This window comes from Oreochromis aureus, linkage group 13, assembly GCF_013358895.1.
Source record: "Oreochromis aureus strain Israel breed Guangdong linkage group 13, ZZ_aureus, whole genome shotgun sequence".
Classification (NCBI taxonomy): Eukaryota; Metazoa; Chordata; class Actinopteri; order Cichliformes; family Cichlidae; genus Oreochromis; species Oreochromis aureus.
The window spans coordinates 23,400,532-23,425,289 of record NC_052954.1 but is presented as its reverse complement, the minus strand read 5'-3'; the positions used below and the strand labels follow the sequence as shown (position 1 = coordinate 23,425,289).

The window sequence follows — 24,758 nt, the reverse complement described above, 5'->3', positions numbered from 1 at the left end:
AATGAAAAGGATGTAATGTGAATAACTGAAGGTTACATTGTGGTGTAAGGCTGCTGCTGAGACACGCGGAGGTCAGTCATGCTTGAATAAAAACCCTTTTTAAAACTAAATCTATGATTGACTTTGATATCAGTTTCTTTTTATGTACATCCCTTCATCCTTAAGTGCAACATTTTCCCGATTTGTATCACATAATACTTATAAAGCAAAAGACAAACTCCGCTTCCTCCCTCTAACGGTATCTAGGGATTTGTTAGTAATGAAAACCTAATCACATTCCCTCACTGCAGTATTCTTAGTGAGTAATCTATAAGAGATGTTATTCTTCAGTGTCCAATCAAAGCTGAACATTGATTCCTTCTCCAAATCAATGCAGCTGTGGCAGCTCAAATTGTCCTTTCCTTTAAAAAGTCAGCCAAGTAAATCTGACTTGTCTCATCCTGAGAAAGATGATAAGAGAAGCAGTGGAGACCTGTGACTTAGACATTTGAAAGTACTGACCATGCAAGGTTTTCTCAAAATTAAGGTTCAGCAAGAGACATTTAAGTCAAGTTTTTGTGCCATGAAACCTTTTTTTTCTAACACTGCCTCTTGAATTTAAATCAAACAATCAAGATTTGATTGAAGTGCAGACTTTTAGCTTTAATTAAAGAGATTTTTACAAAAGAACTGATTTAACTATTTAGTAATTAAAGTATTTTTTTAGACTTCCCTCATTTCAAGGGGTCAAAATTGATTGGGAAAACTCTTTCATACCAAAGGATCAACTACATCAAAATTCACGCAGCATTAAAATTCATCTTGTGAAGCACATTCCAACCAGTTTTGCAGCATTTGCCTGAATCTGAGCAGATAATGTAGCTCTGTACTCTTCAAAATTCATCGTGCTTCTTCTTTCAGCAGTCACATCATCAATAAACATTAGTAGACGGGTTCCACTGGCAGCCCATGCCCTAACATTGCCTTCACCATGTTTGACAGATAGTATAGTGTGTTTCAGATCATAAGCTGCTTCTCTCCTTCGCTATATTTTTCTCTTCCCATCATTTTGGTTCAAGTTCATCTTGGTTTCATTTGTCCAAAGTGTTTTTTTTTCTTTTTCACAAAGCTGTGCTGGCTCTTTTACATCATTTCTGGCAAAGTATAATCTGGTATTCAGTATGTTGCATGTTGGTGTTTCTATTCATGGAGGTGTTTTTCACTTTATTACACACTTTTTCAGAATTGTGCAGACTATTTTAGATCGCTTTGCACTTTGTTGTAAAATGTTTTCATTTATGAAGATGTCTCTTGTTTGTAGACTTGACAAAGAGTGCACTTGACTAAATATTGTGAAGGAATTCTTTTCTTAACATTGACAGAATTTCTTAAGTTGTCTTCTGTGGTCCTTTTGATACTGCTGAGCTGGCAAGTGCATTATTTTTGTCATGAACCTCTGGGTTTTAATGCCTGAGATTTTTTTTTTATTAATATTTTAGACTCTTGCATTTGTGATATTTTGAATTTTGTATTAATTTACTGTCAGTTGTTATTCCCAGTTGGTTTCTTTCTGTTTATGTTCTCAGACTTTCTTATTTTAGTACAGCTATTTCAGAAGTCTGAATTTTTTCCACAACATGACAATTTCACTTTAAGAATAGTCCAGGTTGTCAGGCACTTCTAAAATATTTGCCATCTCTCTGATAAGGTTTATTTAGGCTTTTCAGCCTAATGACGGCCTCCTTCACTTTCACCAATATCTCTATACAGAGAGTTCCAATGAAAGCAAATACATATTGTGTAATTAATTTGTATTAATTAATACAAATTACTTACACCAGATCTTTCATCTGCTTTATTTGTTATGGAACAACAAGTGAACAGTCTTCAGGTGGCCATTAAACTACTCAGCAGTTATTTGTTTAATTATTATTTAATTATTGATCCCCTGAAAATGAAAGATTATAAATAAAAATGGACTTCATTCCTAAACAGTTTGTGCAACACTTAGGCAAGCCTTGAACTAAATATGAAAATCTGCACTTCAATCATATTGATTTTCTAATTTAAAATCCAATAATGGTCTACAGAGACAAAACTACATAAAAAGGTGTCATTGTCCAGAATGTTATGGCTGCAACTAGGGATGGAAATTGAGAACCAGTTCTCAGTTCATGTGTCTTGGTCCACCAATCCTCGCCGGTTGACCTGCCTTTTCGTTTCTGGTGGTCTTGTTTGCTTGTTGTCGTCCCTTTTTTCCCCTTTATGTGCATTTGTATGTGTGTGTATGTGTGTCTCAGTATTCCAGTTTGATATGCCGGACCTAGAGTTTCCCCTCCTGAAGCCAGCCACACCTCAAACTCACCTCACCTCACACTCAAACTCAATCAAACTCATCTGCTGTTGATGAGCCTCGTCAGGAGCTCACTGTTTAACAGAGTGGCTGAGCTTCAGTCAACGCTGGATTGTTGAGTGACACAGTCAGTACAACCCCGGCTCACTGAGGTGAACATCTCTTTGGCCTTCGTTCTGAGACAAGTTAATTAATTGGTGCGTCTTGCTTTGCCAGAAAACCTGTGAGGAGAGTGTGGAGGGAGCTGAGCACTGCTTGTAAATATTCCATCAAGAATTGTGTATCGTGCCACGGAGCACGAAGAATTCACTGCATGGGAGTCAGAAGTTTGCTACGGAGGAAACTACTTTAATTTATTGTTTACATATATCAAGGCATTTATCAAGGTACAAAACCTGGGGAGGAATTTAAAAAAAAAACATCTACCATGTGTGTGAGTGCTGCTGAGGAATATAATTTTTCACCTTTTTCAATGACACCTTGAAGGGGAAACATTTAATGTCATAAAAGCAATAAGGGAGATATAGTATATCTATCTATCTATCTATCTATCTATCTATCTATCTATCTATCTATCTGGCCTTTTGAGATGTATAGCTAGATAGCATTTGTTACTTTTCTTTCTTATCAAAACCTGCCATTTACGTTTACCAGCCATCCAACACAACCACCACCAGTTATCATCAAAACTATCAGAGGAAAGCTGTGAGGACTTATTTTCATATATTTTTTTCAGGTCTGCAGTTTTGAGTCAAATATCTTCTAAATCAAAGTCAAATATTGCTTCAGTAATGGGCACTGCAGGTTATAAGTAAGAAAAAAAGAAAGCTGTATAAAATTTTAAAAATTGTCAGGAAAACTCCTGAGAGTCTGATATTAATAACTTTTGCACCTCGATAAACAATGAATAATGTTCAGACACTGAAACCAGAACATGTTACATCAGCAACACTCATGTATATGTAAAAGAATGAACTGACCGACTTGTTCATGACATACACAAACCAAAGGCTGACTGAGGGGGAAACTTAAACTAAAACGTTTTTAAATTATTGAGCAATAAAATCATCAGCTCCATCGCACACGCCAAATGTATCATTTCGTAGTGCTCTCGTTTCTAATTCTCATTTTAACATTTTAAGCACTTCTGCTGTTGAAATATAAGTTTCTCTAACTTATTTTTGTTGTTGCCCAACGGCGTGTTTTAGAACTAAAAAAGAAAATCTATAATTAAAAACATCAACCACACACAACAAACGAGGATATCATTACAGATATAATTAAATTATAATTACTTTCTGATGCACTCAAGATTCAACATTTTCATTGGATTGCGTTTGCCTTTGTATTAAATTATTGTTTAAAGGTTTCCAGCAGCTATGACAAATTCAGTTAATTATCTAAAAGAAATTAAATCAGCGATGCAAATGGGCTTCGCTTCAGCTTACATTAAATGAGAAAACACTGGTGTCACATTTGGCTTAAACATTTTTCCTGGGTAGCTACATTTTCCCCACTGACTGCATAACCCTTAAATGGCCCTACATTAGAAGCAGATGAATGTTCCACAGTAATAATTTTACAGATAGAAAAAAACATGCCTAAATCATTCTTGTTGGTTAATCTCTTTATCTTTGCACAGTGAGAAGAGCATATCCCCAGTGCAGTTGTTCCCCTGGATTTTTAAAGGTCATTCAAGAGATTCAGGTTATTATGAAGATGGTCTTCCTTTTGACCTTTTCAATGGGATTTGTTTTCAGACATTCTTTTGATGACCTGAAGCTCATTAACGAGTTTCCTCCATCACCTGCTCAGACTCACCAGTCACCAATAAACCATGGGCTCAGTAGCTCATGGTGTGGGTTCAACACTCAGCCAGTTAACACAATTGGAGAGCTTTCTCGATATTGTCCTTTAAAACATCACTTTGGAAGTGAGGAACCACGACATTCCTACCACAGCATAAAGCAACTCTTCACCAAGGGTTTGGCCAATATTGACAGATTCCTCGTTGGAGCAAGCCTAGAGGGACCATCAAAGGATAATCTCCTAAATGAGACAATGTGTATATTTTCTTTTCATTAATTAAGATTCTTCAAAGCAGAGAAATATTCATTGTGTTCTGTCTATTTTTGAAATAAAACCCATAAAAAGAATGCATTTTTCATAATTTTTTACAGCTTTTCTTAGTGATAAAGACTTTGGTGTAGTATGAATGACCAACGTCAAAGTAAAAAGGTAACAAGTAAACAATCAAATGGCAGAAATGTCCTGTTCTTTCCCACCACCCACTATAAAAATTTCAGTTTCTTTCTTTTTTTTTTAATGTTTTTTAACAATAGGTCCACATTAAAAAAGAAGAAGAAAATGTTCTGCGAATTAACAAAAACTTCCTGTTTTATTGCAATAATAATATAATTACAGCACAGCCTGAGCACTAAGCTACCAGAACTTTTTCTGCAATTCTGTGAACATTTATTTCTTACAGTTTTATTCTCATAGATTTATTTTATTTCCTACAGAAGCATTTCTTTATCTTGGAGAAACACTGTTGAAATAAAACGTATTTTTTCTTGGATTAAGATTTCTTGAGTATTAAATGTGTAGTTAAACTTCTTTTCAGTGACAAAAAGGGCAGTTTCACTCTTGTGGCCTAAGATCAAAATAACCTGTATCTGGCCAGTGATGCAGAATGAGTTTGACATCCCTGGTCTACACCTGTTAGTTCGCCCCAGCTGTCTCCAGCTGCGTCATTACCTTATGAGTATAGGCATCCTCAGTTTGCCCGTGTTCCCTTATTACTGTTCCCCTATGTGTTGCTCTGTATCACCTGGTTTCTGTTACTTTATATTGCATTTGTAGTTTCTACTGTGACTTTTGGTTTGGACTTACTTCAAGTGAATAAATAGCTCCCTTTTTAATTCCCTCTTTGCATCCTGCGTTTTGGATCCTCATTCCTCACTACATCACACTCCACATCATGACATTTAATTACTCAAAATAAAGATAATATTCTATAAAGTAATTGCATACTGAAGCCAAACCTACATTCATTCAATATTGCTGAGATGCAGTTTATACCCTGGTGGTCACTTTTGCACACAAGATAATTTCTCTCCACTAAAAACATTTCCTGTAGACTTTGGTGCTGTGCCAGTTGTCTTATAAATTATAACAAAAACATTAAATGCTTTGATGTAAAGACAAAGGTTTCTATGGATTAGTCTTAGCTGGGTCAAGTGCTGAGGAGTTTGAGATTTCAGTGGCAGTTTCAGAATGTAGTTAAATGGTCTTACTTGGAAGAAGTTACAAGGAGGCACCAAGAGAAGCCACGGTCTGGTCTTCCTGAGGGGTTTGAACTGTTGGAGGACAGGACAGGTAGGTAAGTGTGATAGGAGAGTTCTTGGCCAGCGATTTCCAGCAAGAATGGGCCAGCTTGACAGAGTCAGGTAAGTGGATCTGCCAGGAATGGCACTCTTCAGCCACACCGGGAATCACTGGGAAACAAGAACACAGGACATTAGCGCAAGGGAAACTTTAATTCATCCAAAACACATAGAAGAGCATGATCACCACTCAATATAATGAATACTGGATACTGGAGCCTTAAATGGGCAAACAAACGAAAAAAATTGTGCTGCCTGAAGAGCACCAAAGACTCCACCCATAGGTGAGACCCAAACTAAGCCAACTGTTTCCTCCTTGAAAAACAATGTGCAAAAAATAATCACTGACCAATGCAAGACCATGGTAGAGTCTGAACACAGAGACATGCGGACAAATGTATTCAAGGTCATCCAGCAGCAAGAAAAACAGAATCAACTTGGCTCCAGCATTGCTGCAACAGATAAAAATAACTGCTCGAGTATTTTAATGATATGAATCACACGAAATTACTTTCCTCTCCAAGTAATCTTCAGTGTAGTAACCCTTTAAGCCTACGGTTCAAATCAGACCTCCAGGATTGCATCTCATAGTCCTGTTAATCCTACCAGTTTCAAAGCTCACACTGAGAACTCATAATTATGTTTTTAGCAAAATTAGGGTGGAGAAAACCAGCTAAAAAACATAATGGGCAAATTATCAATGCTTTTGTCCACAATATGAAAGGTTTAAAACACTATTATTAATTTATTTTTAAATGCATAGAATACCTGTAACCAAAACTCTCTGTGCTTTTTCATCTGTGGCTTCTGTTTTATATAAGTATTTTTAGATAATAACAGTATGCATGAGAGTGAAAAGCCCCACACGCAATTTGAAAATGTCAGCTCTAATATCAGCGTAGGTGTATAATTTGCCATGTGGAATTATGTTCCATCACAATTCTTATTGACAACCCCAATTCCATAAATATTGAAACTTTGTGTATAAATTAGATAAAAACGGAATGCAATCATTTCCAAATCTCATAAATTTTATTCACAATAGAACACGGAAAACATATCTTTAAAGTGATAAAATACACTATTTTAAGAAAGAATTTGAATTTCATGGCAGCAGCGCCTCACAAAAAAGTTGGAATAGGGCCAAGTTCACCACTATGTGCTTCCTCTTCTTTTAACATCAGCCTGGAACACCTGGAAACATATACATATAATAGACCTGCTCAATAGTCCTGAATCTTCTTTGTCATATTTTACATTTCATGATTCACCAAATGGGTTCAGCAGGTAAAGGTAAAAGGTCTGGATGTCAGGCAGGCCTGTTCAGCACACACACTCTTCTACTATGAAGCTATGCTGTAATAGATGCAGTGTGCAGGTTAGGACTGTCTTACTGAAATATGAAAGGACCTTCCCTGAAAAAGATGGCATCTGGATGCCAGCATAATATTTTGGTCTAAAACCTGTATATCTTTTCAGCATTGACAGTACCTTTCCATAGGCTCTGCTTAACCTGCATCTGTGGATGGCATAGCAAACTGTGTTCAGACAATGATTTCTGGAAGTGTTCCTGAGCCCACACAGTGGTTTTCATGACAGAATCATGCCTGATTTCAATGCAGTCCCGTCTGAGGGCCCAAAGATCATGGATATCCAACACTGATTTTTTACAAGTTAGTGAACTTCTGCTCATCTTTACTTCTGAGAAACTCTGTCTCTGTAAGATGTTCTTTTTATTTCCAGTCATACTGAGCTGTTTCCAGTTAACCTAATTAATTGCAAATTTTCCTTTAGCCATTCTGTCCCACTTACTTTTACAACTAAGCTTTTAGCCTCTCCTATATTTCCTTTTAAAAGGTCTCTAGCCTAGGATTTTATTAGTCTTGTACTAGTCTTGTGCTACCAAAACAGTCCTGACCTTTTGACCTGTATTGTGTCTTCCTTGAAGCCCTCATAAGCAGTTTCTAAGCTTTGGCAGGGCACATTATCCTGCTAGGATAGTCTTCTTCTGGTGTCATCAAGGAGTACTATTGCTTTAGGCATTAACACAAAGCCTACAGCCTAAAATGAAAAGCCATCACAAAGAGCACTTAACGCAAAAATCCTGTAATCAGAGCAATTATACTGTAGAAACAGATGCAAGTACAAAAGCAGCCATAATCCCACAGGTCTGATGGCACATTAACATTAGTTTTGGTTCATGGCTACAAGCTTTGAGTTAGTATATGTTGTCTTTAATTTGTTGTTTCTGTCTTTGCAAAGGTTTGAAAATACCTGATTTCTTAGTAGCAGTTGTTTCAGACCCAGCAGCAGTTTTCACTCTTTTATGTACATTTTAAAAAATATATTGTACTGTCCATATTTACTTTGCAGTATCAAATACCTTTAGGCAGTTGTTGTTGTGATTTTACATAATAATTTAAAATTCAATTGAATTTTCATTCCTCACAAGTAACAAGCATCTTAATAAACTACAAATTGCAGTGACACATTGGAGTAGTAAGCAGACAGTGCAGCTCCGTATTATCCGATACATAGATCAAGGCACCAAATATGACTCAGAACTGAGATCAACTTTGGCTAAACTACTTATTAAATGGGCTCTATATTTGCCCAGTGGAGTTAATGTACCATGTGACTATGAGTCTGTACTTTTTAGAAAGCTCTCCTTCTGCTTTAACAAATAGCTCCTGCAGTCAGTGATCAGTCTCTCAAAAGCTTCTCTCAGGCTTTTAACTCCCTTCATTGAGTTAATAGATTTTAATAATTTGTAGATGGGTGACTAATCGGTGGGTGGTATCAGTCTGGCAGCAGTAGGAGAATCATCTGTCTTCTGACAAACAGATGTTTGCAGTTTTGTGTGAATAAATTTACACATACTCACGAGAACATGACAAAAAAATGTGAGCAAAGACTTGTGATAAATTAAAGGCCAATCAAAGCCAGAGCAAAACTGATTTTGTTGTTTGTTGTACTCATGAACGCATCAATTTGATGGTTACAACAAAAAGCTTTAGAAGACTTTGCTTAAAGACACAAGAAATGTCCACACAATACATGTATTGTCATAGGCTCGGATTTCATGAGTACTCAGGTGGTGCTCAAGAGCCCACAGATAATGCTGAACACCGACATGTGCAGGCACTCATCCAGGTTAGACATTTTATATGTTTTACAGTGAATTAATAGGAAGGACTGCACAGCTGGTGCTAGATCAGTTATACTGAAAGGACTATATATCTGTGCCATGTTATTTCACTGTCAGTCCCATATTCCCAATCATATCCAAACTATTCCTGAGTTCCTTTTCAGAAAAATCTTTTTGGGCCTGTAGCAACTTACAACCTATGGCATAAGGTCCACAATGGGACAAACATGACTGAATCATACAACTTTGATTAACTTTGATTAACAACTGCAAGGAGAGACGGCATGTTGCAATGTTGAGTGCAAGCATATCCAGCTTTAAAAGCTAATTTAGCTTTTTCCTCATATGTTGATTGACTGTATACTGTGTGGGCCTGTGTGCTGTCTTCATGTGTGTACCAGTGTCTTTTACCTCAACACACTTAGTTCATTGTCTGTAAACTTGGACGATGTTATAAAAACATCTGCATCGTTTTTGACAACCACCTGAGCGAATGAACAAACATGTAAATTCAATTTTCCAGTACTGTTTTATGCAGCTTAAGAGACTTAATAAAGTCAGTAGTCAATAGTCCAGGATCTATGTGCCAACAGTGTGCCTGGTTGTAACATGAGGTCCTCAGCCAAGGATCTGTAAGATCTAATAAGTTGCCAGTACTTAAAATAAATTTGTTGATTTAACTGTTTTATTACTCGCTTTTTGACCTACTTCTGCAATGCAGTTTCTCTTTTATCTTGTGTATTATTCTCTGCTTTTATTACATTGTACATTTTGTCTTTTCATTGTGTACGAGGGGAGACCTGGGTCTGAGAACCGCCCCTTATAGGCAGGGTTGGATTGTTTTTCCCCCTTTTAAGAATATGTCCAGGAAATTAGGGCTTAACCTGTCTTTTACTTGCTGAGCTCCAGCTTATCACATATTTAAATAGTGCCTCCTGTGTGTCACAATCAGTATCAGTATATGCACATGTATAATTGGTTGATTTAAATGTTTTCATCAATTAAAAAATGCTGGTGCATGATGTGCAAGTCAAAAGTGAATATTTTAACGTTGTGTTAACAATGATGGAGTTCAAGCTGAAAGTTGTATGAATCTCAATTCCTATACCTACTTGAAGGGTGAAGGATTAGCAGATAAGTCTGATCGTTACTGCCATTAACATGTATGGCAGTGTCATTATCAGAATACTTAAAGTAGAAAGTAAAGTAGACAGAGCTGAGGAGAGAGCCTTGTGGCAGTCATGCGCTGTTGGTGACAGAGGCATTACAGCTCCAAATCTTACAGTCTGCGGATTGATGCAGAGAAAAATGTAGATACAGTGAATTAATAATAGGTTGATGTTGAGTGCAGACCTTTTGGCATTAATTGCTGTATTTAGTTTTAGGTTTAGGTCTAACTACGTGAGAACTGAAAAAGGTCAGTCTCAGTGGAGTCTTTAAATAAAAAATGACAATATTTGTTTTGCCTCTGCAAGGTACCGCCCAGTGGCTTGCTAACAGTGTAAACACATTTGTTTTCTTAACTGCAGTGTAGACATAGAAGGTATTAAAACGCTAGGGAGATTAAAATTTCAGATTTGGATAACCATACCAGCTGTGTGTTTATCACTTTAACTTGATGTATTACTGAATATGTGAAATGTTGCCATAATAAAACATCAGTGTTTTATTTATTTGTCACCTGCGTCTCCTGATTAATTATTTCTGCATAAGAATATATGATAATTTCCACAACTCTGAAGTACTGTTTATGAGTTTACTTGACTACACTGAAAACAGAACTGATTAAAAATAGTGAAAAAAAGAAGTTTTTTTGGATAAAGTTGCATGGTGACTGCTTGTTTTGACAAGTTTTGCCTCACCATTAGTTCCCTACGTTTCAGGTGTAGTGGTGTTAAAACAGCAGGAAAAAGCCATGAATTATGTTAGGTGGGCACAATCAGGTAAAATGTAGAAATAGTTTAATTCACAGAGCTGGTAATGTAATGATGATACCATTCATAAATAACCATTTTTTTATTCCGGTGAACTGATTTTAATTTATTTGGACAGTGACCCATTTTTTATTTTATTTTTTAAATTTTGCGTCTCTACACTGACAAGGTTTTTTTAACCACATAACAGATGTGATTTAAGTGCGGACTTTAAACTTTAATGTAAGCAGTTCTTTCTTGTTGTAGCAATCACAAATGTTTTTATAAAGTCTCGCTTAAAAATAGCTGGACAGTTTATTTATGGTATGCTATAAACAGCTTTATGTAAGGCTTGTAACAACATCGCAAAACTGGTAACACTCAAGAACATGAAGGCTTTAGTAAACATTGCCAGAAAACATCTATAAAAAGGTATGCCTAGTTTTAAAAATAATAAAAAATATATAAGTATGTATAAAGTATATAAAGTATTTATCCCTCTGTTTGTTTGATTATTTTTGCATTGGAATGATTCCTCTTTATGGAGGCTGAAGTTTCGCCACTAACCCCAAAAAGTCCACTTGAATTTCTCTTAAATTACTAAAGACAGCTCTGCATGATCTCATGCTGTGATGCAGCAAGCAACCGTCCTTTTTGCTCCCTTTTACCTGGAAAACGACATGTGTTGACATTTTTAAGATTTGCATTTGATAGCTGTTAAAGTAGAAAGAATCTCTAGACCGACATCTCTGCAACGATGAGACTGCTAAAAATGCACAAGAATGTTGCATATTTGAATTTCTGAATCCTGCTGAACACACATTGCTTTTAAATGAGATCATCTGTCCCAGCTTTTCAACAGATAATTTCTCTGGGCACTAGTGGGTGTTTCAGACTTTGAAGGAAATAGTTTCTGACCGTTACAGAAGCAAAATGAGTGTACATTTTCACTCAGGCCAACATGTCTGAACATGGTGGTTCCTTTGTTTAATTAAGGGAATTATACAAAACATAATATATATTCAACCTGCTCCTGCAATGATAACTGGTCAACTCACAGAGTACAAAATAAATATTTCATTCTACAGTTTGGTTTATTGTCAAACTTGATACAAAACCTAATTCCTTTTCATTAGTCTTTGATTAGATGGATCAATTTAATTCAAAGAAAGCCAGTTTCACAGCAAAGTTAATGCCACAGATGCTCTGGGGAAATAAAAAAAAAATTGAACTTGCCTGTTTTCTAAAAGTGTTCCAAATGGAATTATGAATATGAACTTATAAGACAGTAAACAGATATAATAAGTGCTCGAAGAATGCCAATCCAGACATCACTCAAATAATTAAGAAGTTTGAGAGCCCTCTCTGAGAAAATTGTGAGCATTACAGGAAAGTATTTAGACTGAGAGGTGAATTTTGTTACAGCGTTGCCTGCATGCACACAACAGGCAGCAGATGAAGGGAGAAAAACAGAGAACTTATCATAAGACTGAATTATGGTACCGTAAACTCAGATTTAATATAGTTCTTATTCTCTTCTTATATACTTCTTATTTTAGTGCTCATATATTGAAATATACCACAGAAGATGGAGTGAAAAACTTAATGGTACTGATGACAACACCAATTACGTCCAAAACACAGCGACACACAGATTTTTAATGCACAGTCAATATTCTGGCCCAGATTTTTTGACAGGGACTTTGTTTTAATGGCTCTTTATGCTTTTGTCTATGTAAAATGTATATTGTCTCCATGGTGCTATATGCAAGTTACTCGTTTAATTATATTCTTGATATCCTTTGTCAGGATCGTTTGTTTAAAAGCAATGTTTAAATCATTAAGTGTAAATTTAAAAAAAAAAAAAAAAAACTTTGCTGGTTCCATGTACCAAACAAGGCAGAAGTGTGATGTTTTTTCCAAGTGGGACCAGCTGAATGGCATGCATTCAAACTGTTTGTGTAACACGCAAGGAAGACTCTGGGCTCAAAGAGTCTAAAAACGTAGCTTCAGTTAAGTCTCTGCAGTGAAAAAGATCAGCTGCAAGAGTTTACCTGTAAAAGTAGGCAGGTAGCTCTAGTCAGAATGTATCAGATATTTCACTACTTCACATATTTGTGCTGGTAAAGCAATGGTTAAAATAAAATCTATACTGTGATAAAAAAAAAAAAAAAAAAAAACTGTGCCTACTGTAGGGAGCTTTGTTGCGTGTAATCCAACAAAGCTCGACTTTCCTTTCACCTCTCGAAATGCTGCAAATTGCTGCCTTGAGACCTACTCACAGTTACAGATTAGCTACATACCAAGTCTAAGAGCCAGGCTCAACTCCTGACTTTGAGGCAGTTAGTAACCGTCTTTGGCTATATTGTAATATTTTCAGACAGTCAGTGACTCTATTCTCGGACATGGATTTCAAAATAGATTCTAGATTTCAAATTTACTATGCAGTTCTGCTATCATGCTTAATTTTACCCATGAGTTGAACTGGTTGTTTTTAGGTGTTAGAGCTTACCTACTGGGTTAATCAAGAGTTAGTGATAACTTCTCACGCTGATATTTTATTGTGAAAAAGTCAGATTTAGGCTGGCCTTGTGATGCTATTAATCAGTGTGGGTTTTACTGAAAATGTAAAGCTCACACTTATAGACAATCCATGTAGGCTGCTAATCCGAACCAAGCTGTACCTCAGGGTTTCGCTCAGTGATTGTCAAAGTCTACATATATTGTGTTAATCTTTGCAATAATCCTTAGGAGAGTCTGGGTTCAGAGTCATCCACCAAACAATTTTGGTTGACATATAAATGCCAGAATATTCAGTTCTCGAGAGCCACGTGTTCCTCTCTTGTATTTGCGGGTGCACAATCAAACAGTTTTGTGTGCAGATGGGATTCCTCTGGGACTGGCACTGCTAAATCTCTGAGTCAAGGAGGCCTGGCAAAGGTTGGAAAATTTTACGCCTTCAGGAGGAAACAGATACTCAGCCAGTGAAACAAGGGAGTCTGTAGCTAGGACTTACAGGATACACAGACAATTAAGCCCTTCCACAGCTGCAATGATAGATCAACATACATACAACTCCAAACAATGCTTTTTAGCTCTGGTATCTTGAGCAGCATGCATTTAAGATCTTTGTGTGCCACAGAGAAAAGAAAGCATGTGTCACAGCTGACAATTCTGACTGCCAAACATCATTGCCTAAGGGGAACAGGGAGATGATGCGATGAAGAAGCAATCTCTGATCACAAAGCAGCAGGAAGGCATGCTGGCCCTTGGACACATCAGTCCACATTAAACATTCACGAGTTTTCACACTTCTAGCTTCACAGCAGGACTTTTTTTTTCCTAGACTGCTTTTCTTTTGTTTTTTCCACATAAGCTTTTAGTTGCTTCTAACTGCGTTTCCTCTTCAATTGGCACACCTATTGTTACAGAGGAAATGAATCAATGTCTCACGTAATACTGATCATTTCATCACCTTTGAGAGGTAAAAAAGCCACAAGATCCAGAGGCCAAGTGGAAAACAGCAATAAGTAATTAGGATCCATTACCGATAAAACATTCATCTATGCTTTCTATTCATCCATCTCTCCACCCTGGAAACCAGTATACTGTACTTCCCCCCCAGTGATGTCACATAAGTGAAAATTGTAACCTGATGGTACTAGTCCTGGTATTACACAGTTTCTTTCCAGGGCACCTTCAATTTATGTCTCAGGTTCATGGTTTCATATGAAACCCATCATTCACCAAACTGGCACCAGTGCCACTGAGTTGTGCACTGGTAGAAGCGCTTCCTGGATTCAAAGTGGTATACCAATATGGTGTTTGCTTGACACCTCAACCAATTAAATTAATTTGGAGGATCACTTTGATACACTTAAGTAGATCCACAGTGAGTTAGAGACACACATGTGCAAGGGGACATGACATGTATTTTATAGAGTTATCCAAATATTATTCAGCTGTGCAGAAAATATGTCCAGGGGTGCACGAGAACATTATCTTGAGCAGGTAACTTTTTTTGTAATCAATAATGATAACCCTCTGTTTGGTTAAATAGTGCCTCTGTTCTGTCTTATTTGTTATATAAACATGTTATAAAAAAAAAAAAAAATTCCTTTGCAGAAGTTGTTGTTGCTGCCGTTTGCTGTAGTGGTGGTTGTCACTGTTGTCGTCTGACATTCATAAACATCATTAACCCTCTTGCATGTATGGACTGAAATGCCAGTCAGCGGGGGAACAAGATGGATTATTTATCACAGACAAAAGGGATCATACAACAGAGATGAAAAAAAAAAAAAAAACATGTTATGAATTCTAAATGATGGAGCGCTGACATTTGTTAAAGTGAGCCGGTTTGTTTAACTCTCCCTTTTATTATTTTATGCATTATTCTTTCATTTAAAACATTCTTTAAGGAAACAAAATCTGCATGTTTTTTAAGAGATCTCATATTGTTTCTGCAATAATAAATAGTTTACACTAGAAAATATGAAAAAAGGAAGAAAAAGAAACTATTTTCACAAGGCCCAAAGAGAGACAGACAACCACACACGGACATCAACACACACAGCCAATTTAGAGTGACCAATTAACCTAACGAGCAAGGCTTTGACCTGTGGGAAGAAAGTGGAACAGACACTTTGCTTTATCAACATTCCAACACATCCTGTTCAGTATCTAATTATTTTTGGTGGTATGACTACCTTTTGGAAGCTACCTTAGCGTGCACATGCATGCATAGACAGAGACACAGAGCAGTACAGAAACAAATACAGCATTCAAAATGGGCTGGGATGGCGGTGGGTTGCAAAGCAACTTGCACATGTGCAGCAACTTGGGCAAGGCTAAAGCAGCTTAATTAAAGAAAGCACATTTAAGATGTCCTTCTACGCAGCTACTGGGCAATCTGACAAATCATCAGCCAATGCTTGCTGGCAATGAAATCAGCTGGTCTGCCAGGATTTACTTTGTCCCACGCACGATTGAGCACCTGGCACAATTTTAGTTTGGAGAAAACTCACTGGTCCTGACTCAATAAGTGAAGTCAGATGCTAATGCTCTAAAGCCTGGCTGAAGCTTGATATTAAGAATTGATTGGAAAAAAAAAAAAAATCTGGTTACATTATCTTATTGCTGAATGAAAAGAAAACCCTGCAGGCCTGAAGTGGTTAGCCTGTTATAGCAACATAAAGTATTAAATTCAAGTGGTTTCAATTTGACAACTTAGAATTGTTTTTATTGTACTCTCTTGCACCCATAACACAGTAGTGTAATCTGCTTTCTACCCGAGGAATTACATAATGCAAAAATACAAACTCACAAAGAGCGTTTCCCAACCTCTGAGAGCGGATCAGAGACTTGTCAGAGTCAAGAACACAATCCTGAATTAAACATTTTGCCACTTGAGTAAGACAAAAGAGCACTCATTTAGAATAGTATCATTTAGTGATACATCATAAACTATTTAGATATAGTTGTTTTGTTCAATGAAATTCATTTCATGTGATATTAGGATTAAACTCTACCACATTGAGGAAGTCATTTACCTAAACAAACATACTGCTCATAAAAAACAAAGAAGAGAGGATATACAAGCAAGTTGTTTTATCACCTCAAAAAAAATAAATAAATCAATTACATTTTGGAATACGAGGGAAGCCAAAAACTGCGCCTTCCACAAATGCCCAGGCAGTCAAGTGGAAAGAAAAAAGGTGGCCCTACACACCAGCAGACTGATTTTTTCCCAGCGTTTTCCAAAGGCACTCCATATGAGGAAAAAAGAAAATCTGCGGTGGATATCACAAAGACCGTTACCGTGTACTTGTGGTGCCGTTTCTTACGGTGAAGAAACGCGGCTTTAAGAATATGATTAAGACACTTGATCCACGTTACAAGGTACCAGGCTGCAAACATTTTAGCCGAACTGAAATGCCCAAAGTGTAATTTAAAAATAAATAAATGCACAATAAATGTTCTTAAAATTGCATTTTATACTTTTTTAAAGTGTATTTATTCTTCTGCAATGTATTTTGTATTTTGACATATATCTATAAGAAAAGAATATATTGTGATATATTCTTTTCTTATAGATATATCATTACCACACATGCTTCAAATTATACCGCAATATGGATTTTAGGCCATATCGCCCAGCCCTAGTGGAAACCAAAATTATCATCCCTTTGAGGGCTGGATTCAAAATCACACCTATAATCAAAGAATTTCTTCTTTAAAAAATTATAGTCTTGTCTAAAAATGTATGGCTTTACTTAAAAACAAACAAACAAAAACCAACCTACAGCTCAGCCTGCAATCCAGTTACATCACCTCAGAACTGCTGGTTTCATTATCAGCCCACATCAGTTGAAGGCTCAGCTGATAACCATGTTTCAAGATGTTTTCTGCAAAAAATCTCGAAAAGAGAAACTTGACAAAATGCAATGTCAACATAGCCAATTGTTTTCCGTCAGCCTAACAAACAAAAAAAAACAAAAATGTAGGCACCTGACAATTTAAAAGCCTTTCTTTAGTTAAATTAACACCTACATAGTCATTACACATTTTGCTGTAAGACTGGATTGCTTTAGCAATTTGTCCAAGCAAACCCTCTCTTGCAGTTGCCAAGAGGGATTTACTGTGTGAAGATGTTAAGTGTTCATGAAGGGGCAGCACAAATACAACTAACAGTCATTATGTATGTTAAATGTGATTACATTTACCGTTTTAAACTCCATTAAATACACCATGACATACCATTAGGTTTTCATTGACTTAGGCTATGATGACTTAAAGCAATACCTTAACTCTGGATTAGCTTCTGCCATGAACCATGTCAGATGTTAATTGGAGAACGTATATAGTGCATAAATCATGCTGAATGCTTTCTTCTTCTTTTTTCTTTAATTCAGTGCTATGGGGTCATACTGGGGTTTTAAGACAATTTCTACAGAAACTAGAACAAGATCGTCTAAATCCCCCCAGTTTCAGAATAATGGGTAAACATATAGAAATGTTTCCTCCTGCCTTGAAACTCCATATCCAGCATCTGTGCAGGATATCCATTATCCCCCTTCTGTGCATCTCCAAACTATCCCAACCTTGCCTCTCTAACTTTGCCCAAACTGCTCAACCTGAGCTGTCCCAGTGATGTCTAATCTTTGCTTTAACACATCTCAGACAGACTGGGATGTGTTTAAGGCTGCAGCCACTCAGGAGGACTTTTCTCTCAGCATGCGGGATTATGCTGAGTATGTGACTGGGTACACTAGCACTTGTGTGCTTCAACATCATGCCCACAACTCAGGAAGTTCCAGAAGCCGTGGACAAACAGTCATGTACACGCTGCGTGCTCGCTCTCTTGCATTTAGATCAGGCAATAAGATGGAACACAAAACTCTACAGAAAGAAGTTGTATGGCTTCTATTCTCCTGACACCAGGCAGATGTGGCAAGGCCTTCAGCACATCGCAGTCTACAGTACCATCACCAGCATCGCCAGCTCTATAGATGGCTACAGTATGCTTACCGATCCAACAGGTCCACCTCAGACCTATCGCCACTGTACTACAATATGCTCTCTCTCACTTGGAGGATAAAGACTCCATAAAGACTACTCTTTCTTGACTATAGTTCTTCCTATAAAGTCCTTATGAATTCAAAAATAAACTCTTTACACTTGGCCTGCATTCCACCCTCTGGTACTGGCTCTAAACTTTTTGACTGGCAGGCCTCAGTCTATTAAGGTTGGTAACAGAACTTCAGCCAGTATTACTACAAACATGGACACTCCAGAGGAATGGGTCCTATGTCTATCACAAGGATAACGTCATCCTAAAGTTCACGGATGATGTCTCAGTGATAGGAAACATCACTGGCACGGATGGTCCAGATGAAAGAGATGATAATGGGCATGAGGAAGGAGAGGAGATCTGATTGGTCACTGTTCATTCAGGAGCTTGAAGTGGAGAGGATGAGCTGGTTTAGTGGACATTTAACACCACACAGCAGGTTAGCAGGGCTCAACAGTGGCTGTACTTCCTGAAGAGGCTGAGGAGGTTTGGTATGTCACCTAAAATCTTCAGCAACGTCTAGCTGCATCATCATCATCATCATCATCATCATCATCATCATCATCATCATCATCATCATCATCATCATCATCAGGTATGGCAACACCAGTGCTATGGGCCCCAGTTATTTCTAATAGTTTTTAAATTATCATTGATCCGTGGATAGAAAAGAAAGCATTCCAGTGTACAGAGAAACATGTTTCTTTATTGCACACATGCCAATAAACCTTGAAACTTTAAACTTATCATTACTGCCAGCAAACAAATCCTAATATCTGAAGCTTTACCAGTTCTTCAGTTCAGTTCTGCCTTCTGTTTTTTTCTTAGTCCCACCATCTCCACATCATGCATCATAGCGTGTCTCAACATCTTGCAAACCTTCCCTCTCACTCTTTCTGCCACCCTCCATCACAAATCACGCCAGATACCCGTCTCAACCCACTTCACTCTGCCTGCACTCTCTTGTGCACTGTCCATTGCTTTCAGTGGTTGACCTCAGGTATTTAAATTCATCTACCTCACTACATCCTACCTCTACTCCTTGCATATTAGCATGTCCACCAGTTTCCCTCTCATTCTCACTCATAGCTTGCTTTACATTTATTCCTTTTCTCTTAAGAGCATACCTCCACATTCCCAGGCTGTATTCCACCTTCTTCTTACTCTCACTTCAGATTGCAAAGTCATCTGTAAACATAGTAGACAGCTCAACCTATCCATCACCACTGCAACAAGGGGCTCAGAGCCAATCCCTGAAGTAATCCTATCCCCACCTTGAACCCGTCTGTTACTCCTACTTCACACTTTAACACTGTCCCACTGTCCTCATACACAGTTTTGGGGAGTAAGGGAATACATGTACCAGCGTTACGTATTTAAAATACAAAATATGAGTAACTGTATTCCGTTACAGTTACCATTTAAAAAGGTGGAATTCAGAATACAGTTACTTTGTTGAAATAAATAGAGGCTATACCCTCTCCATTTTCGGTAATTCCACACCAGTGGAAACCCAAACATAACACGCATTAAGAGGCTCTAATGCCTGTGTCTCAATCTCACGGCCCATGTCACCTCTACTTGCGGCCGCATAATGATGTGAATAAATATTTAAAAAAATTATTATTCAAAAAATTATTTAATATGAAGGCAATAGGCAGAGTGTTACAGGCATAGCTAGGGATGGGTACCGGTATCCGATGCCTTTATGGCACCGGTTCTGACATAAACTGTAGTAACCAGACCGAAAAGCAGCGCACATTTCGGTGCTTTTTTTCCTGAGATGTCATACACTTTGGGATTCTAGCCAATCATTTTACCTTTGCAAGCGTAGTAGGCGGGCCCAAGGTAAGTACGTTCTTTTAGAGCAGAGCTACAGATTAAAAATGCCCAAGGCGAAGCGGTCAAAAATCTGGCTGTACTTCACAGCAAAAGATGCAAACTTAGCAGCCTGCAACAAGTGCTTTAAGGTGATACTGTCATACTGTGCAAAAGAGGTAACTCCTCGAATCTGATGGAACACCTAGCCATGTATAGCATTTTGTTAAAAGCCGAGAAATGCACCGTGTTTGATAGCTTGCTGCGAGACCTCACACCGTGCACATCTACTGCGGTGGGGTTGCCTGTTTTCTGACCCGGAGTTAGCAACATCCCCCAAAAACCCAAAGAGTGGAGTCCTGGCCCCTAGCCCTGCCAGTGTAGCAGAAATGAGGACAGATGATGATGGCAGCAGCAGCAGCCGTTCTTCTCTGTGTGAGTAACTTAATGTTGTTTGTGTGTAATTTACGTTGAGTAGGCTAACCACGTTATTAAATTAATGCATGTAAGGTGAACTAGCAAACACCGTCGTAGTTACATGCGGCTGTCTTCTTGTTTGATGGCAGATTCTCCCTTCACCCTGGCCAAAAAGGCTAAAATGGCCAAAGAAAAAGTGGGAAACAGCTAAACATGAGAGGTTTTTGGACAAAGTGTGTGTTCTCCATTCTTTAAGCACCGGTTCGAGCACCGGCACAGTTTCAAAAGTACCGGTTTGGTACTGGTATCGGATAAAACCTAAACGATACCCATCCCTAGGCATAGCCCTAAAGAATGTAGCCTGATGGGCAGTGTAGTCCGTGGACTGCCATACCCGTTATGTGTCTGTGAGCGCAAGGAAGCATGTAAATATAACAACAACAACTGCAGCCAAAAAGAGTGCCTGATGAGCCCAGTTGTAAGTAAGCTATTAAGACTCGACTGTACACTGTGTTCGTGTTTTCCTCTGAAACAATAAGTTCCGCTGGAGCAGCCTTTCAACGCCTCTCGCTACCAAAGTTGACCTAAACAACAAAGTAAAGCTAGTTTTCGGCTACGAGCCTGACACGCAACCCGACGTATTAGCCAGAGGTCCCTTTACTACAGTTTGGAGCCGCGGATCTGTTTTATATACGTGCAGAATAGTTTTCTATACAAGATCGCTGCAAAAGGTGCAGCCTTACCTAATGTCCACCCTACAGTTACTCATTTTATATTAAGTTTTTAAAATCTAGTTGGTATTGGTATGGCGAGTAGCCTTCAGTAATAGTAATAAATCACACAGCAATCGTACATTCATGGAGTTGTAAAAAGCATGATAATATATTAAGTAATCCAAAGTATTTAGAATGCGTTACTCTCATTGAGTAATGTAACGGAATATGTTACAAAATACATTTTGGGCCATGTATTCTGTAATCTGTAGTGGAATACATTTAGAAAGTAACCTTCCCAACACTGCTTATACATGTCTTGCACCAGCCTCATGTACTCCTCTGCCACTCCTGATTTGCTCATGCAATGCCACAGTTTGTCTCTTGGCACCTTGCTTTCTCTAGAGCCACAAAAAGACAGTGCACCTTCTGACCTTCTCTATCCGTCGTCATTAACACTCTTGGCATGAAGCCATTCTGCCGCTTACTGATAGTCACCCCATCTTCTTAACCAAGCTTCAACAATTCTTTCCCATATCGTCATGGTGTGGCTCGTCAGCTTTATCCCTCTGTAGTTACAACAGCTCTGCACATCTCCTTTGTTCTTGAAAATCAGTACAGACACATTTGTGCTCATTTCCTCAAGCATCCTCTCACTCTCCAAGATTGTGTTAAACCACATGGTCAAAAAGTCCTCTGCCTTCTCGCTAATCTCCATACCTTCACAAATATGTCATCTGGACCAACTACCTTTCCACTCTTCACCCTCTTCATTGCTGAAATATGAATGATGTCTTTTCCTTCTTTTGTCAGAGTAGCAATCAAAAGATATTTATAGTCATATAACACAGAAAGAAAAGAAAAAGAAAAAAAAAGAAAAACAGCAAATCCTTATGAGAAGCTGAGCTGAGCAACCTTTAAATGTATTTTACCTGAATAATTATCTCCCAATATGACTCTGCAGCTTCAACTTTTTCACCATTTTCCGTTATCACTGTCACCTCCCCCACTGCAATAAAGCTGGTGTCTGAACTGATTCAGTCCTGTACAGAAATATGGGATTTTTTATTTTATTTTTTCTCACTAAAGGACCTTTAAAAATGTTCCTCCTATATGAAAGCACTCTGACACATGCTAGTATGGCAGCATTAAAGATTAAAAGGAATGAAAAATGAAACAGAATGGAGGACTAATCATGGGTATGGATAGGCTGTCCATAACATACTGCTCTACTACCCACCAGCCAACTCAATCAGCTTTCAAAAGGAGCAAGAAAAAAAAAGCACACACACAAGCTCTCTATTGACTGCTAAGCATCGCCATGGCAACACTTAGTCTTCTTTCTCATTTTCTCTTGTTTATCTCTGTAGCTACAAATCTTTTGGTGAGCATTTTCATTAAGATGGTATTGCAATTATTGTCTTTTTTTATTGTATTTTAATTGCGGTTTCAAGTAAGGTCCCTTTTCTCTTTGATTTGTTTGGGTTTTTTTAGCACTTTGATTTGTACTGTGTGTTTTTCCTCTCCCAGAATATAAACACTATATCCAATCTCTGCCCACTGCTATAGTGCTTGTTCAGTATGGTCGATACCACACACTTAGTTAAACTTTTAAGATAAGAATTTCAAACAACAGATGAAACTAAATCCACACAAACTACATGACATATCATCAGCAGTGTGGGAGTCTTAATTAGTTATTTTATACAATATTAAAAAATAAGCTATACAATTGAGATTGATCTACTCAGTGAAATAATAGACAAAGTTATGACACACACAGATACACACCCCACCAAGGAGTCAACTAAGCAATAAAGAAAGATTACATACAGGTCTTGATTAATACCTGGTAGATGTTAACTGATGAGTGTGTGCAGAGTAATCTAAAGAGACAAAGAAATCTTTGGAGAATAAAAACAAAGAAAACTCTTGACATTTAACAGAGAAGCAGAGAAAAAGATGGAAGCGGTGGGTGATATGCTGGTATAATGCATTTCCCTGGTTTCTCGTTATCACTTAATAGGTAGTGTTTACTTAGGAGTTTCATTTGTCTCTATAATGGACCAGAAGCAATACTGCTGAATTAACATATACATTCTTAGCAGTGCATAATGCACATAAGTCCCCGCTACACGAAATCAAGTCTAAACTGCATTTGTTAAAGCATCAGCAAAACTGAAAACTTATCAGCTGCTTTGTGTTTGATGACACTTTGCTATGCTACACGGTGAGTTGTGTTTATCCGCATGAGTCTGGTTGTTAATTCAAATCTCTAATCAGCCAATCACATGGCAGTAACTCAATATATTTAGGCACGACCTGCTGAAGTTCAAAGTGCACATCAGAATTTGGAAGAAAGATGATTTAAGTACGTTTGAACTTGTAATGGTTGCTACTCTGAGTATTTTAGAAACTGCTGATCTACTAGGATTTTCTTACACAAACGTGTCCAGGGTTAACAGGGAAATGAAAATATCCAGTGAGCACCAATTCTCTGATTGAAAATGCTTTGTTGATGCCAGAGGTCAGAGGAGAATGGGCAGACAGGTTTGAGCTGATAGGAAGGCAATAGTAACCCAAGTGTTTTTTGTTTTGTTTTTTTTAAATTACATCCAAGGTAAGCAGAAGAGCATCTCTGAGCGAACATCATGTCAGACTTTGAAGCAGGTGGGCTACAGCAGCAGAAGACCACACTGGGTGCCACACCTGTCAGCTAAGAAGTTGAACTTGATGCCACAGTTCACACAGGTTAAAATAAATAAATAATAATTTAAAAAAAAATAAATAAAAAAAAAAAAAAACAATATAAGATTGGAAACCTGACCTGATGAGTCCCGGTTTCTGCTGTGAAATTCAGATAGTAGGGTTAGAATTTGGCGTAAACAAGATAAGAGCTTGTGTTCTTCCTGCCTTGTATCACAGTTCAGACTCCTGCTGCTGTTGCGGTTTTCTTGGCACATTTTGGGTCCCTTTGTACTAATTGAGCATCGTTTAAACACCACAGTGAACCTTTGGGATATGGTTGAACAGGAGATTTGCGTAATGGATGTGCAGCCGACAAATCTATCATGTCAATATGCACCAAAATCTCTGAGGAACATTTCCAGCACTTTATTGAATCTATGCCATGAAAAATTAAGGCAGTTTTTGAAGACAGGGAGGTACAGTGTCGAAGTGGCAATATTTAACTAATGAAGGGCTCAGTACCTGTGTAAAAGAAAAAAAAAAGAAAGAAAGATGCTTTGCAAAGTGCCTGCCACTATATAAAGAGGATAGAGTACAAAGTTAGTGATGAGGGCATGCTTGGTTAGCAAGCAGACTCCACAGACTGTTTGAATGTACTGCACAAAATAATTCTGAAAAATAATCATTACTGATAACCAGTGTTGCTCAAGTAACTTGAAAAAAGTAATTAATTAATGATTACTTCTCCTTAAAAGTAATCCCGTTACTTCAAA

The 24,758-nt window shown here is 37.7% G+C and overlaps 1 long non-coding RNA gene across 1 annotated transcript in view; it reads right to left on the bottom strand.

Annotated features, from left to right (window-relative positions):
- Window positions 1–24,758, bottom strand: part of LOC120443210 — a 72,991-nt gene that overhangs the window by 5,713 nt on the left and 42,520 nt on the right. The window contains exon 2 of the long non-coding RNA XR_005615234.1: window positions 5,629–5,829. This is a non-coding gene — a long non-coding RNA (uncharacterized LOC120443210). The remainder of the gene's footprint in view (window positions 1–5,628; window positions 5,830–24,758) is intronic.